Here is a 13093-nt window from a genome sequence, read left to right as displayed (position 1 = left end):
CCCTGTAGGCAGCATGGCATGTCCAGGTCCAGACACAGCCGGGGTCCCTGCCCCAAGCAGAATGCCCAGATGACGGAGGAGGCCAGCGCCATGGCAAAATCTGGGAAGGAGGGGGAGAGCTGTAGGTAGGGGGTGGGCCTTGGGGGGGCGGTGGGGCGCCAGCAGTCCTGGGGTGATGCACACCCCATGCAGAGAGCCAACAGAAGGCCCCCGCCAGCCCTCACTGGTGCCAAGATTCCCCAGTGACACCAAGCTTCAGTATTGCAGAAGAGCTTGCCTTGGGTCCTGGGCCCTGGGGGGGCAGGAGGGGGGATTTAATTCCATCCCTGGGGCCATTGAAGCCAGTGGGAGTTGACAATCCTTGCGTGGTGCCTTTAATTAAATTTGTTACTCTTTTTGGTGTCCCTAACCTTAAAATACTTCCCTCCCCCTCAACCCAGCCCTTCCTGGGCAGATTTCCCAGCTGGGTCCCAGGCATAGTCCTCTTTCTTTTCTAAAAGAAACCCTATATCCCCACTTGTCCATAGGGTGGCGCTGTGGTACCAGGCAGTGCCCGGCCGCTGGGTGATCAGCCCCACGGCTGAAGCCTGCATCTTGAAAGCTCCCTTCCCTGGGTCCGGCTCCTCGCTGACCCTGTGCCCGTGGGGCCTGGCTGGTGGCGAGGTGGCGCAGAGGCAGCGCCAGAGGTGGGGTGGGGTGGCCCCACTGCCCGGCTCCTGACATCCCAGGCCCGTGAGGCGCTGTCACGCCAGGCCGCGTTGCTATGGAGAAGGAGCTGATGGAAGAGCTATATAAAGCAACATGAGCTCATCGCTTTTTAGCACAACCAGGAAGCAAGTCCGTAAAGGGTGGGGAGGCGTTGAAAAGACCTCACCAGCTGCAATGCGGCCTAGCAGGGGCAGAGACGGGCACAGGCTTTGCCTGGAGGGGAGCAGCCTGGCTCCCGAACGGCGCTGGTGTGGCAGAGACGGGGGGACATAGAAAGTGCCCTGCCATGGGGAATTAAGATCCCTTACTGCGCCTGGGGGCCAGCTCCCTTGGACCGCGTGCACGAAGCTGCAGCTTAACCGGGATGCTGTCGGGTCTCCATAGAGGAGGCCTGTGGGGGTATCCGCTCCCACAGCCATATGAAGGAGGTGGGGTTGGGGCGGCAGGGCTGTCTTTCTACAGGCGCCCAGTCAATTCATTCTCCCACGTTCCCTGCTGTCTGCTGGAATCCAGGACGGAGGCTGTTCCTACCTGGCATAGACTTAGCTGCTGTGATAAGGGGGGCTCCCCTAGCCTGAACCCCAGGGGCTCATTCTGGTTCAGAGCAGAAGCTCTGAGCTGAACTTGGCCTGCTTGCCACGCAGATGGGCAAGCTCCGTGGGAAACCCAGGTGCTGCAGAGACTCTCTCTCGTTTGTACCGTTTGCCCCTCCAAGTCGTTATGCAAGTAGGGGGCGCTAGGCACTAGGGGGCGCTGTGCCGCTTAAAGACAATGACCCAAATGCCAAGTCCAGCAATAGCATCAACTATCAGACCCCACTTTAGACGGCAGGTTGGCCTTGGTGTTCAGACCAGATTCCAGCTTTGGTGAGTCCATTCTGCCCTCCTATAGCTTGGTTGGATGCAGCCTTTTTCCCTCCCCCAACCCAACCCCCAGACTGGTGTGTTGTATAGCTGGGTGTCTATTAAACTACCCAAAGGTGGCTGCATCTCAGTGCTGGGTTCAGTGATCCTTATCTAGACTCTTATGGGAACAGACGTTGTTACATAATAAACCACACCTCCCAGGTGCCCTCCCCCTCTTCCCGCCCCCCATAACTTCCTTGACTATCAACGAGGGTGGTGTTGCTGATATTCTAGAGCAGTGGTCCCCAACCTTTTCCAGGTGGTGGGCGCCGGACAACGAGCCACCGAGGACCATGGCCGGCGGACAAGCATCCGCCGAAATGCCGCCACGAAGCGGCAACGTCAAGCGGCATTTGGGCGGCGACGCCTCTTGATGACACCGCTTTTCGGCGGCATTTCGGCAGGTGCTTGTCCGCCGGCCAGTACGCGGGCGCATATAGATGGCACCGCGTTGGGGACCACCGTTCTAGAGTGTTGATTTTATGAAGCACGGATGGATCCCCGTGGCTAGGGGACAGGGTAGGGCGTGGGAAATGACCCAGTCCCTGCCACAGAGGTCGTGCCGTCTAAAAACCTGATCCCTGCAGAATAGGGATCAAGTGGGAAATAAATCCCGCATTCAGGAAAGCACTTTAGCTTGTGCCAAATATTAAGCGTGTACTTAAATCCTATTGATTTCAATGGGACTTGAGCGTGGGCTTAAGGTTAAGCCCGCACTTAAATGCTATCTTGAACAGGCCCCAATCCAGGAAAGTATCCCCAAGGGATGTGTAGGTCTCTTGCTGTCCCTCTGCGCAGATGTAAGGCTATTTGTTAATGACCCACAACACCTGTCTAGGGCTTGGTGCGCAGGGAGACAATACATTGTCATGGGAGGTGGAGACCCCTGCAGGAGTTCTGGGCTAATCTCACCAGCAAAGGAGATTAATTCTGCCAGCAGCTGGCCTCTGCTCCATGCGGCGTCCTCTTGGGATGAGCCTGGTAAACATGCTCAGAGTGACTGGGTAGATGGATGGGGGTGATAATACTGTGCCCCTTAAAGCCGTGCACAGAATCTCCTGCTCGTTCTTCCGAGGCCAGCCCTAGCTTTCCACACCGTTTCATGGTTGGTTGAATGGGATGAGGAACATGGGCATGATCAGAGCAGAGATCCATATAGCCCTGTATCCTAGCCATCACCAGCAACTTCAGAGGACAGTGTAAGAGATTGAATAGCACTTCCAAAATTTGTTAGCATTAACTGTAGTAATCTGGAATATTCTTGGAGCATAAGCTTTCGTGGGTGAATATCCACTTCGTCAGATGTCATGCATCTGATGAAGTGGGCATTCACCCACAAAAGCTTATGCTCCAATACATCTGTTAGTCTGCCACAGGACTCTTTGTTGCTTTTTACAGATCCAGACTAACACGGCTACCCCTCTGATACTTGGAATATTCTTGTTTGTCATATAAAGGTCCAATTCCTCCTTGAATCGTGCTAAATGTTTGGCCTCAACAGTATCCTGTGGCAGTGAGTTCCCACAGTCTAATCACACTTTGTGTGAAAAAGTGCTTCCTTGCATCTGCGTCTGGCAGTCAGGGGCTGGAGTCCAGGGGCCTAGGTTGGAGGGGGTCAGAACTGGGGTCGGAGTCATAGAGCTGTAGCCTGAGTTTGGGAGTGGGGTCAGGGTCTTTGTACTAATGCCAGGGAGCAGGGATGGAGGGAACAGTTCAAGGGCCCAAGCCTGGGTCCATTGCCAGAGTCAGAGTTCAAGTGCCAAATTCTTGGGTAAAAGCCAGAGGCCAAGAACCAAAACCAGGGATCGGGACTGGAGCTCCTGGGCAGAAGCCAAGGATCTGAGCTGGGGTTGGGAGGCTGAGTGAGCCAAGTTGCGGATCAGTCACTACTGCTGGCAGGGGGCCCACCTCATTGCAGGGACCCTTCCTGGAACTGCTCCTTAAATAGGGTGCCTGGACCAATCAGGGGCCACAAGGGACGCTGTCAGTCCAGCCTTCTGAGGCGGGACTTCCTGTGCTGTTTAGCTCCACAGGGTCTGGGGTAATGTATGCGGCCTTACCATGGCTGCCGGGGAGCAGCGTGGCAGTGTGGGCTCTCCTGCAGACATGGGTTCTAGTCCTGTCCCCGCGGAGCCTCACAGTCGATTTTGAATTTGACACCTTTTCATTTGATGGACTGATCCCAGATGCTCCCAGACTGGGAGCCCAGAAGTTCCCTATCCACCTTCTCTAGCAGGAGCATGTCACTCCTCCGCTGGCCAGCCGTGCGGTCCATACACAGCTAGCCTCTCCTCTCCGCTCCAAGCGTTAAGGACCGAGATAGACTTTCAAGAGAGACGGCGGCATTTGGCAGGGATGGGAGTGAGTTTGTGTGCGTGCGTCTCGGGGCTCAAATCTTATATATCCAACGATCTTGGGCTGCGACACCTTTGTCTCCAGTGAGATGTTTGCACCAAATCATTCCCTTCCCCTGCCCCGCATTAAGAGCCTTTCTCTCCCCATCCTCATTGTACCGCGTCACCGAACCGGCCGTCTCCACTTGGCTCTGGAAACAAAGCCACTGGTTTAGAAAGCCGGCCAGCGCAGGCTCTGCGTTCTCTGCCCACTCCTCGTAGCTTGCTGCTGATTGGAAATGGCTTTCTAAAGATAGCTCGCTCGGCAGCAAGGGGGGAAAATACATTGCAGGTTAGCCTGTTTTCTTTTCACACCCAGCCCTGTCGGTCGCCAGCACGCACCAGGTGCAGTAATTACGGCTCTGCATGACTCATGTGAACGCCTTCCACCTATGAGTTTGGCCGTTTGATTGGGAAGAGTTAGGGGTGCCTGATATAATTGTGGGTCTCTTTGGTTGGATTCTGCTCCCACTTGCTGGCCTAGCTGATCTCTGCCAAGCTCCTGCTTCCTGCAACTAGCTGTCCTTAATAAAGGGCTTTTTGTGTTGTTTTTTTAAATAACACAACTGTGCAGGGGTTTGAACAGTCATGGAAGCGTGTAGATTTCAGTGGCTGCTGGCTGAGCCGACACCAGGACTGTCAGAAAACTCTTCCCTACCCCAAACTTTGGATCAACGAAACTTGGATCCACACCAAACCCCTTCCCCCCCGCCCCTCTGGTTTGTGTCTCAGAGCTAAAGGACCACAGCCCTGGATTTCTGTAGTGCAACGATCTGATTGTGATTAGTGTATTCTGATAGCTAGTGCAGTGGATGTGTGTGTCCCTGCTTAGACCACGGAATTAAAAAAGCAGAAAAAATGGTGGTTTTTCTTGATTGTGTGTTTAGAAGAAAGCATGCTGATGAACCATGTTTTAGCTCTCTCTTGATTTGGAGAGAGAGGCTGGTCTTGTGGTTAAGGCCCTGGACTGGGAGTCAAGAAATCTGGATCCAATTTTCTGCTCTGCTACAGAATCCCTATGAGGCCTTACAGGGGTTACTTAGTGTCTACATTGCCCACCAAACCCAGGTTCTGACTCAGGTTTGAGCCCAACCCCCCTTCTGTCTGCACACAAATCAGCCTGACTCAGATCAACAAGCATCTAGGATCCTGCCAGGGCATGGGTCAGAGCCCAAGTCCTGCTGGGACCTGGGTCCAAACCATGTCATTTTGCCGTGTAGATGCAGCTGAAGATGCAAACCCGTGTCAGAAGGTCTGCATAGTGCAGTGTGGATGCGTTAGCCTGGCTGTGAGACCTGGATCCAGTGATTGTAAACCCAGGTTTACAGTGCAGTGTGGATGCTCAAGCATGGGCTTTGGAAACACCAAGTCCACAAGCCCGGGTCCTACCGACCCACTGTACAATGCAGTGTAGACTTTACACTGGGCTGCGGTTACCCACGTGTAAAATGGAGATCGCGATCTCTGCCTGTTTAGACTGTGAGGGCCTGTCTCTGACTGTGTGTTTGAACAGTACCTCGCTCAGTGGGGCCCTGTTCCTGATCGGGAACTCTAGGCTCGGCTGTAAAACGATTAATGTTAATAGCAAGAGTAAAGCCCTGCTCTGGCAGATAGTTACCATGTGCACTTGTCTCTTCACCCAGGCGGGAAAATAGCCCTTCTTATAATAACCCCTTGGTAGCCATAGATCCCAGAGCACTTTACTGCTGAGCATTGGGGTCCCTGTTGTACCCTCGGGAAACAGCAGTGCAGAATGCAGGCGAGTGAACTGCCTGAGTTGGGGGTCACTTCAGAGGGACTTCACTGGCATGACAAGCAATAAAACTGCTAGTCAAAGCCAGACGCGCCCCCAAGATCTGCTAGAGGTGGTGACAACTCACCCCAGACAGGGTGACACTATGTTTGGGATCGGGTCCCCTGGCCCATTGGTCAGCAGTGTCCGGACATTCCAGCTTGTTCTGTAGCATGACGCCGTCTCTCTCCAGTCTCCCAGGGGCAGGCAGAGATTTTCCTCTTTGCTTTTCAAGGAGAGGTCACTTGTGATCCCTGAGAGTTTGAGGAAACCCATGTCTTGCACTCAGGAGAGTGGAGTAGAATGCGCCCCTCTGCCTCCCCCTCTCCTCTGTCCCGCCGGCTGCCCAGCGGCCTCTCTCTGCGTGTAGCTCACGCAGCAAATCAGGGGCAGAGCTGGGAAGAGAAGCCACCGCTGAGCCTTGGCCCTGTGACCCATCCACTGAATAGTGCAGCTGGGCCCCGGCCCTGTGCTCCGGCCACGGGAGACCGCAGCTGCCCTCTGTGATAGTCCACAGCCCTGTTGCACAGCCGTGTTGGAATGCAGCACTTTTGGTAGCCCAGACAGGACTGCAGTGTGCGTCGAGTGAATCTCCTGGCGAGGCTGAAACCAGGCTCAAGAGGCTGGTGTCTGGACCTGGCGGAGGGAAGCCACGCTAGATTCACGCCCCGTTTGGGTGGACGTCGTCCTCGTTGCTACATTTGCCAGGAGGGGAAATGCCTCATTCCCCCAGTGAAAGGGACTTCAATCTGTCAGCTGATCCAGGGCCAGTCGTCATCGGCAAGTCCTGGAAACTCTGCTGCCCGAACACTGGGCTGGCTCTGATCCCGTGCCCATCGCGGTAGTTTCTGTTCTGGGCTGGCTCGCTTCTTGTGATTTACAGTCCCGATCACATTACAGATCCCTCTGACAAGAAGCCGGCTCCTCTCCTGCACAGTTATTTCTTTTGCAATCTTTGCGGCGAGGGTGACTCACGATTCCTCTTGTGTCAGTGGGAGGAGGTGGGGGTGTGAGTCGCCGGATGGGGCCACCGAGGTCTAGAAAGGCTTTGGAGCTATTCATGCCCTCGTGCTGGAGCAGGGGAACCAGCAGAAAATCACACTGAGACTGCTGGGAAAAGTGAAGCCTGTTCCGAGTGAGTCAGACTTTCCAGAGGAAGCTGAATATAGCCATAAAATCCGATTGGATCCTGCAGGTTGAAAGGTTGGCTGGCTCTGCCTTTCGGGAGCACAGCAGGGCCCCGCTCCGGCAGCATTCTGTCCAGTTCATTGTATGAAATACCACCTCCCACGAAACTCCCACTCCACGTGCCCATCTTTCCTCTGCAGGTTGCAATCAGCACATAGGCGAGTAAGTGCTGCAATGAGCCTGCGTAGCGAGCTGCATTTCCAGAGGCAGGATCTGGGTCCTTTCTAAGCCCACCCCCTCTTGATCCCAAAACTCTGCCATGTTTTATCCCTGGGGGGTGGGTTCCGTTAGGTAGGAAGCCCCCCCACCCCCGGAAGTGGTTTGCACTACCCGTTGCAAAGCCGATTTTCACAGCACCTGCAAACCAAGACGTAGCAGGATTTTAGTATCGGGGGTAGTCGTGTTAGTCTGTATCCTGTTTCTGTCATTTTCACTCCATGCATCTGGAGAAATGGGTTTTTTACTCTCGAAAGCTTCTGCCCAAATAAATCTGTTAGTCTTTAAGGTGCCACCGGACTCCTCGGGATTTTAGGGACCTCACGTTCAATCACTCTTACAGCCTATTCCTCTCCCTCCTGGGGAATAATGATTTTCTGCTTGGGACTTTGGGGTGGGAAAAGCAACGGGTGCCAACAGATTCTTAGCAAACACAGCTCCATTTGGCAGTGAGCTGGTGAGAGTGTTGCATCCTGGGAAGCGGGACGTGAGGATTGGTGTGTGTGTGGGGGGGGACGACTTTGTCCTTCCCTGGTGCCTTTGATTGTCTCCACCCACTTTTCCAATCAATAAATAATTTAGCTCAGCAATCCCTGTGCGCATCAAGTCAATGGTGTTTATCTTTGGCTCGCCAAGGTGGAAACTGAGGCACCGAGAGGCAGTGACTTCCTGGAGGTGGACCTAACAAGCCGGGAGTAGAACCCAGATCTCCAGATGGTCAGACAATGGGGGATTTTTTCACTGACAATTTCAACTTTTCATTGAAAACGGAAACGGTTTCAATATTTGACAAACGACACCCAAAAAATGTTGCCAAAAACCACTGCGGGGAAAAAAATTGGTTTTGGGGCTGAAAATTTCCTGGATTCAGTTTTGCATAACCGTGCTGTGAAATGGGCATAATTGTGCTGACTTCTGTTTGCAACTCCTGCTGCAAAGGGCTGGATAAATGCAAAGGATTATAACCAGTTCTAACATGGGGATTTTGCCTAAACTCCAAACTTACCTACCGGGCATTAGACTCTTAATGGGAGTGACCTTTTTTTCCTTTTTCGGGGGGTGTTAATTTGTACTTCAGTGGCACACGGCAGCTAAATGGATCTGTCGTCATGTCACTTTCCTCCCCTTGAAATATCCCTCCGAAAGGGGATAATCTTCTTGCAATTGGTTTTCATTTAAACGCCTTGCTTCGTGATTTCCCATTGTCTTTGATGTGAGTGGAGCCGCTCAACCAATCACGGAAGATTATGGGTCTTCAGCCGAGATGGCTGCTGAACGGGTTTGTAAAATAATTTGGCCTGTCACAACGGCAAGGCAAACTTTCTGATTGCTGTCATCAACCGCTTATGGCAATTACTCCCTACAATAGGCAGCTAATGCATCTCCACCATAGGCAGCAGGAGGGAAAGCAGAGAGCTTGGAGTTAATTCTCCAGTGAGGTAGGGGTTGGTTGTGTGAATGGTGGAGTCCAAAGCATTTTAGAAAGGATGTTGAATAGGACTATTTCTCGCATTGAGTTTAGAGGTAGGATGCATGTACCATGTCAGAGAGCTACCTCTGTCCCTCTGTCAGCCTTTCATAATTAACGAGAGACATTGGCATTTAAATTATAGATGTTCAAAATGGTTACACGGTTCCATCCTATAATGTAATGACCCTCTAGCCAGCCAGTACTTCGTGCTTCAAGATGAGCACTCAAAACTTCATGGAAGCCAGTAGGGACAGGACATGGGCCCTCCTCGTGCAAAATCACTGCTTGTGCTAAAGGAGACTCTTCTATGGTTAGTGGTACAGAGCCTATGAAACACAGTTGAGTTAATCTGGTCCCCTCCAGTAGGAGTCAGTGGAGCACATGCAAAGTTAGCAATACATCATGGTTGGAGTTGGTCAGCGTTTTTTGATGGACATATTTTCACATCAGCAACCCCGGTTTCGTCAAAAATCGACATTTTCCAGAAGAAATGGTTTCTGTTTGCCGACTGGGGAAGTGGAAATGAAAAATATCATTTGGAATCCTCAGTTCAAAATGAAATGAAAAATTTCATTTGGTTTTGACTTAAATTGTCATTTTTGTTTCAGTTATGGAAACTGAAATATTTTGGATTTTTCTTTTCGATTTTTGTATTCCCCACCCCGTTTTCTCACAGAAAAGAGGAGCGAGAAAAGGGTTTTTGTTTTTTGTTTAAAATTGAGGAAAAACCCACTTTCTCAGCCTTTTTTTTTATTTTATTTTATTTTTATTTTTTTTTAACTATTTTCCAACTGGAAAAAGTTGACGCCATTTGAAGTCAAAGTGAAGGCAAAGTTGCTATTCCCAAACTAAATGACAACGTTAATTCTGAAAGCTCCTTTTGGAAAGAAAGGAAAGGGAATTTTTTCATTGAAATTCCCTGGGGGAAACCAAAAGCTTTTTGACTGAAGATTGTAGAATGGGCATTTTCCTTGAACAAGAGCTCTGGGTAAGCTTGAAAGCTTGTCTCCCTTACCGACGGAGGTTGGTCCAATAAAAGATATTACCTCCCCCACCTTGTCTCTCTAGTATCCTGGGGCCGATATGGCTACAACTCTGCATACATTTTACAAGCAGCTGTAATGACAGTAATGGAAAGCTCCTTAGAGCAGGCAATGCTGGATTTAACTCAATAGTTCAACACTTTTTTTTTTGTTTACAAAGATTTATTAAATAAAAAGGGGAAGGGAAACTGAGAAGAGGGATGGTGCAGCAGTTAAGCCAGTAGCCTAGGTATTGGGACACACCCTGCTCCATCACAGACTCCCTGTGTCACCTTGATCAAGTCCTTTAGACTCTTTGTGCCTCAGTTTCCTCCTCTGTAAAATGGGACTAATAGCACTGCCCTGCCTCATAGCAGTGTTACGTTAGAGATTGTTCAGATACCGCGGCAATGCGGGCCACAGAGATACCTTAAAAAAAAGAGAGGGTCTCCTCTTTTACATCACTGTTCGTACAAGAATGGCCAAACACTTTACAAAGGTGATTGATCTCCATTATCCCCATTTTACAGATGGAGAAACGGAGGCACTTATCAAGGCGGTGACTTACTCAAGGTCACACAGCAAATCACGGGCAGTCAGGGACATAACCCAGCAATCCAAATTCTCACTTATGTGTGTTGTCACCATTAGACCAGAGGTTTTCAACCTTTTTTTTCATTTGCAGACCCCTAAAACCTCTTGAATGGAGGTGCGGACCCCTTTGGAAATCCTAGACCTAGTCTATGGACTCCCAGGGGTCTGCGGGCCACAGGATGAAAACCACTGTTCTATGGTAATGACATTTCATGGGCTCCGTAGACTACACTCCCTCCATGTTGGGTCATGCAATGGAACTTCCAACGCTCTGCTCCATCCTCGCTGTGAGGGGTCGGGAGCGTCTTTAGTCTTCTGCATTTGGATGGGAGCAGGGCTTGTGTTCCTATGGCTCCAAGATGATGTATGGACGAAACAAGCAGCGGAACGTTCATCGGTCGAATGGCTGAGCCAGAACAACAGAGGACCATATTTCCCATCCCTCGGAGAGTTTGTCAAACCTTACAGCAGATGTTGTTGGCTTTTCGGAAGATAGCACCATGCCGGAGAACGCTGGTGTTCCAGTACCTGTTTGCATGTGTGCGGAACGCTTCTAAAACCAGGTGTGTCCACACACAAGGGCCCCAGATGTCACACAGGGTGTTTCTACCTCTGGTGCAATTGCACCTGCTCTGAGCAGGTCTGGCAAAGGCCTTCTCCCGCTGTAGTCAGTGCCGACCTTATCAGTGCTAGTGCAGCTGCAGCAGTTCAACTGGTCCTTCCACGGCACTCCCACAATGCTTAGGAAGGATGGTCCTTCGTAGGCTAATCTAGCTCTCTGGATACCTGGGTTCAAACCCTTGCTCTGCTGCCGATTTTCTGCCCGACCGTAGGCAAGCTGCTTTCTGTACTTCAGTTCCCTATGCTGGGTGTGATCAATGCCTGGATAGGTGACGTCCAAGAATACCATTGGTGTAGCAGGTAGCAGCCTGGGTGTGGTTTGTCTGTTGCAGTACTCAACCCCATACGCCCAGTGCAGCTCGAGGTGGACCAGGGCTGTTCTGGTTTCTCGCCTGGTTGGCCTCCATCCTGTTTATGCAGCATCACTGACTTGCAGAGGCGCTTTGGGTTTGACTCTGAACGTTCATGTGCTGTGTCGTTCTTATTTATGGCACGGTCATGCCCACTAGCCGCTCCTGGAACCTAGAGGAACACGCAGCCTCCAATTCAAAGCACATACAAGTTTGTGGGTTTGGCGTTTTGGTAAAGATTTTATTTATTTCAGGATATCTCGGGTCATTTACAATAAGACAGTACAACTTGAGCCGTATAGATACATACCTTGATTCACAGTATTCATAGAATCATAGAATCTCGGGGTTGGAAGGGACCTCAGGAGGTCATCTAGTCCAACCCCCTGCTCAAAGCAGGACCAATCCCCAACTAAACCAATTTTAAGAACATATTGTATATTGAGCATATATTGTTATATCATTACCCTTTCCCTTCCTCCACAACATTATTTAAATGCCATCTTAACATGGTCTATCTCTTTATCTGACTTTTTTTTTTTTGAAAGAGGGGGGCAGCTGTATGGTTTTGGGCAGGGGAAAGTCTCAGGAGAATAGAAAGAAAGAAAAACTAGAGGAGAATGGGGATGGTATTCAATTACTGCCCTCCGTGTGTCTATCTCCTTCTTGACTTTTTTATCGGTTTACTGGGTCAATATCAAAGCCTCTCAATGATTCCCGTATTTCTCTTGTATTGTTTTCCTGCGCAAGGCAGACTAGTATCCATTTGTGTGTGTCTGGGTTTATCTGGCACCGTTCTCACAAACAAATGTTCACGATTGGATATTGTATAAATATTCCCCCGACTCCCCCGTGATCGACGGTCGGAATTGTTGCCTGAGTCTGCACATTTAAGATTGCTCGTTGCTGGGGTTTTGCTAGAAGGGATAAGAGGAGGAGGAACATCCATATTCCCGGCTTGAATCATTTAAGCTCATGCAACTTGCAAATGCGTCTCTTCTCCTTCTCCCAGGGGCAGAACCGCAGAGCTGCTTTTCCCACGTGTGTCGTGAGGATAGATCTATGGAGAAATGCTGTTAGGAAAGACCCTTGAGTTTCTTATTACTCCCGGGCCTGAGCCGAAGTCCACCTAGAGCGGCTTTCCATTGAACGTAACGGGCTTGGGATCAAGCCCCGAAGTCCTGGTATCACCAAAGGATGAATTAATAAGCGGAGGAACTTTGGCCTGAATCCACAGCCCCCGTTCTTTTCTCCCCCTCTTCAAAGCAGCCCAGTGGAGCCTGGGATAGTGATTTCCCATCAGTTCCTGCTGTCAGCTGCCCATCAGGGCCCTGACCTCAGTCCCATCTGTGGCTTTTTATACAGGCCTGGCCTTGTCCTGTCGTTTGGTTGGGGCGTGCTGATTGGCTGGAAGTGATGTCATTCTGCCCAGGGAGTCGATAAGCAATTAAAGCTATAGATTTTGCGCTAAGAGTAGGGAGCCGCACGCGGCTGCTTAAGGTGGTTTTTATTATGAGAATTTACTCGGCCGTTCCCTTACATGGACAGATGCATTTGTCAGGGGTCGAATGCACTTTCGCAGTCAAAACGGAGAGGGAAGCCTCTCCACCTTGCCTGGAGCAGCTGGGGCCGGAGCCGCCGCTGCGCAGTGCCTCAGGAAGAAAAGAGGCAAACGAAGTCTTAGGAACCCACCTCTTCTTCCTAGAGCTGAGCCCGAAGTTCCAAACGCCCCAAACCTTGGGGGGCGGCTTGCCATCCCGATGTCATTTTTGCAAATGGTTCCTGTCTTTGCAGTGACCCAAAGCAGAACGCTGGAGCCCACCCCTCTCCCCC

The 13093-nt window shown here is 51.0% G+C and overlaps 1 protein-coding gene across 3 annotated transcripts in view; it reads left to right on the top strand.

The window, feature by feature from the left end:
* The window catches only part of PIK3R3 (phosphoinositide-3-kinase regulatory subunit 3), a 313811-nt gene that overhangs the window by 80351 nt on the left and 220367 nt on the right, over positions 1–13093 (top strand). The window lies entirely within an intron of this gene.

This window comes from Chrysemys picta, chromosome 8 (assembly GCF_011386835.1).
Source record: "Chrysemys picta bellii isolate R12L10 chromosome 8, ASM1138683v2, whole genome shotgun sequence".
Taxonomy (NCBI): Eukaryota; Metazoa; Chordata; order Testudines; family Emydidae; genus Chrysemys; species Chrysemys picta.
Note: the sequence above shows the minus strand (reverse complement) of the source record. Positions and strands in the feature narration are given on the sequence as shown.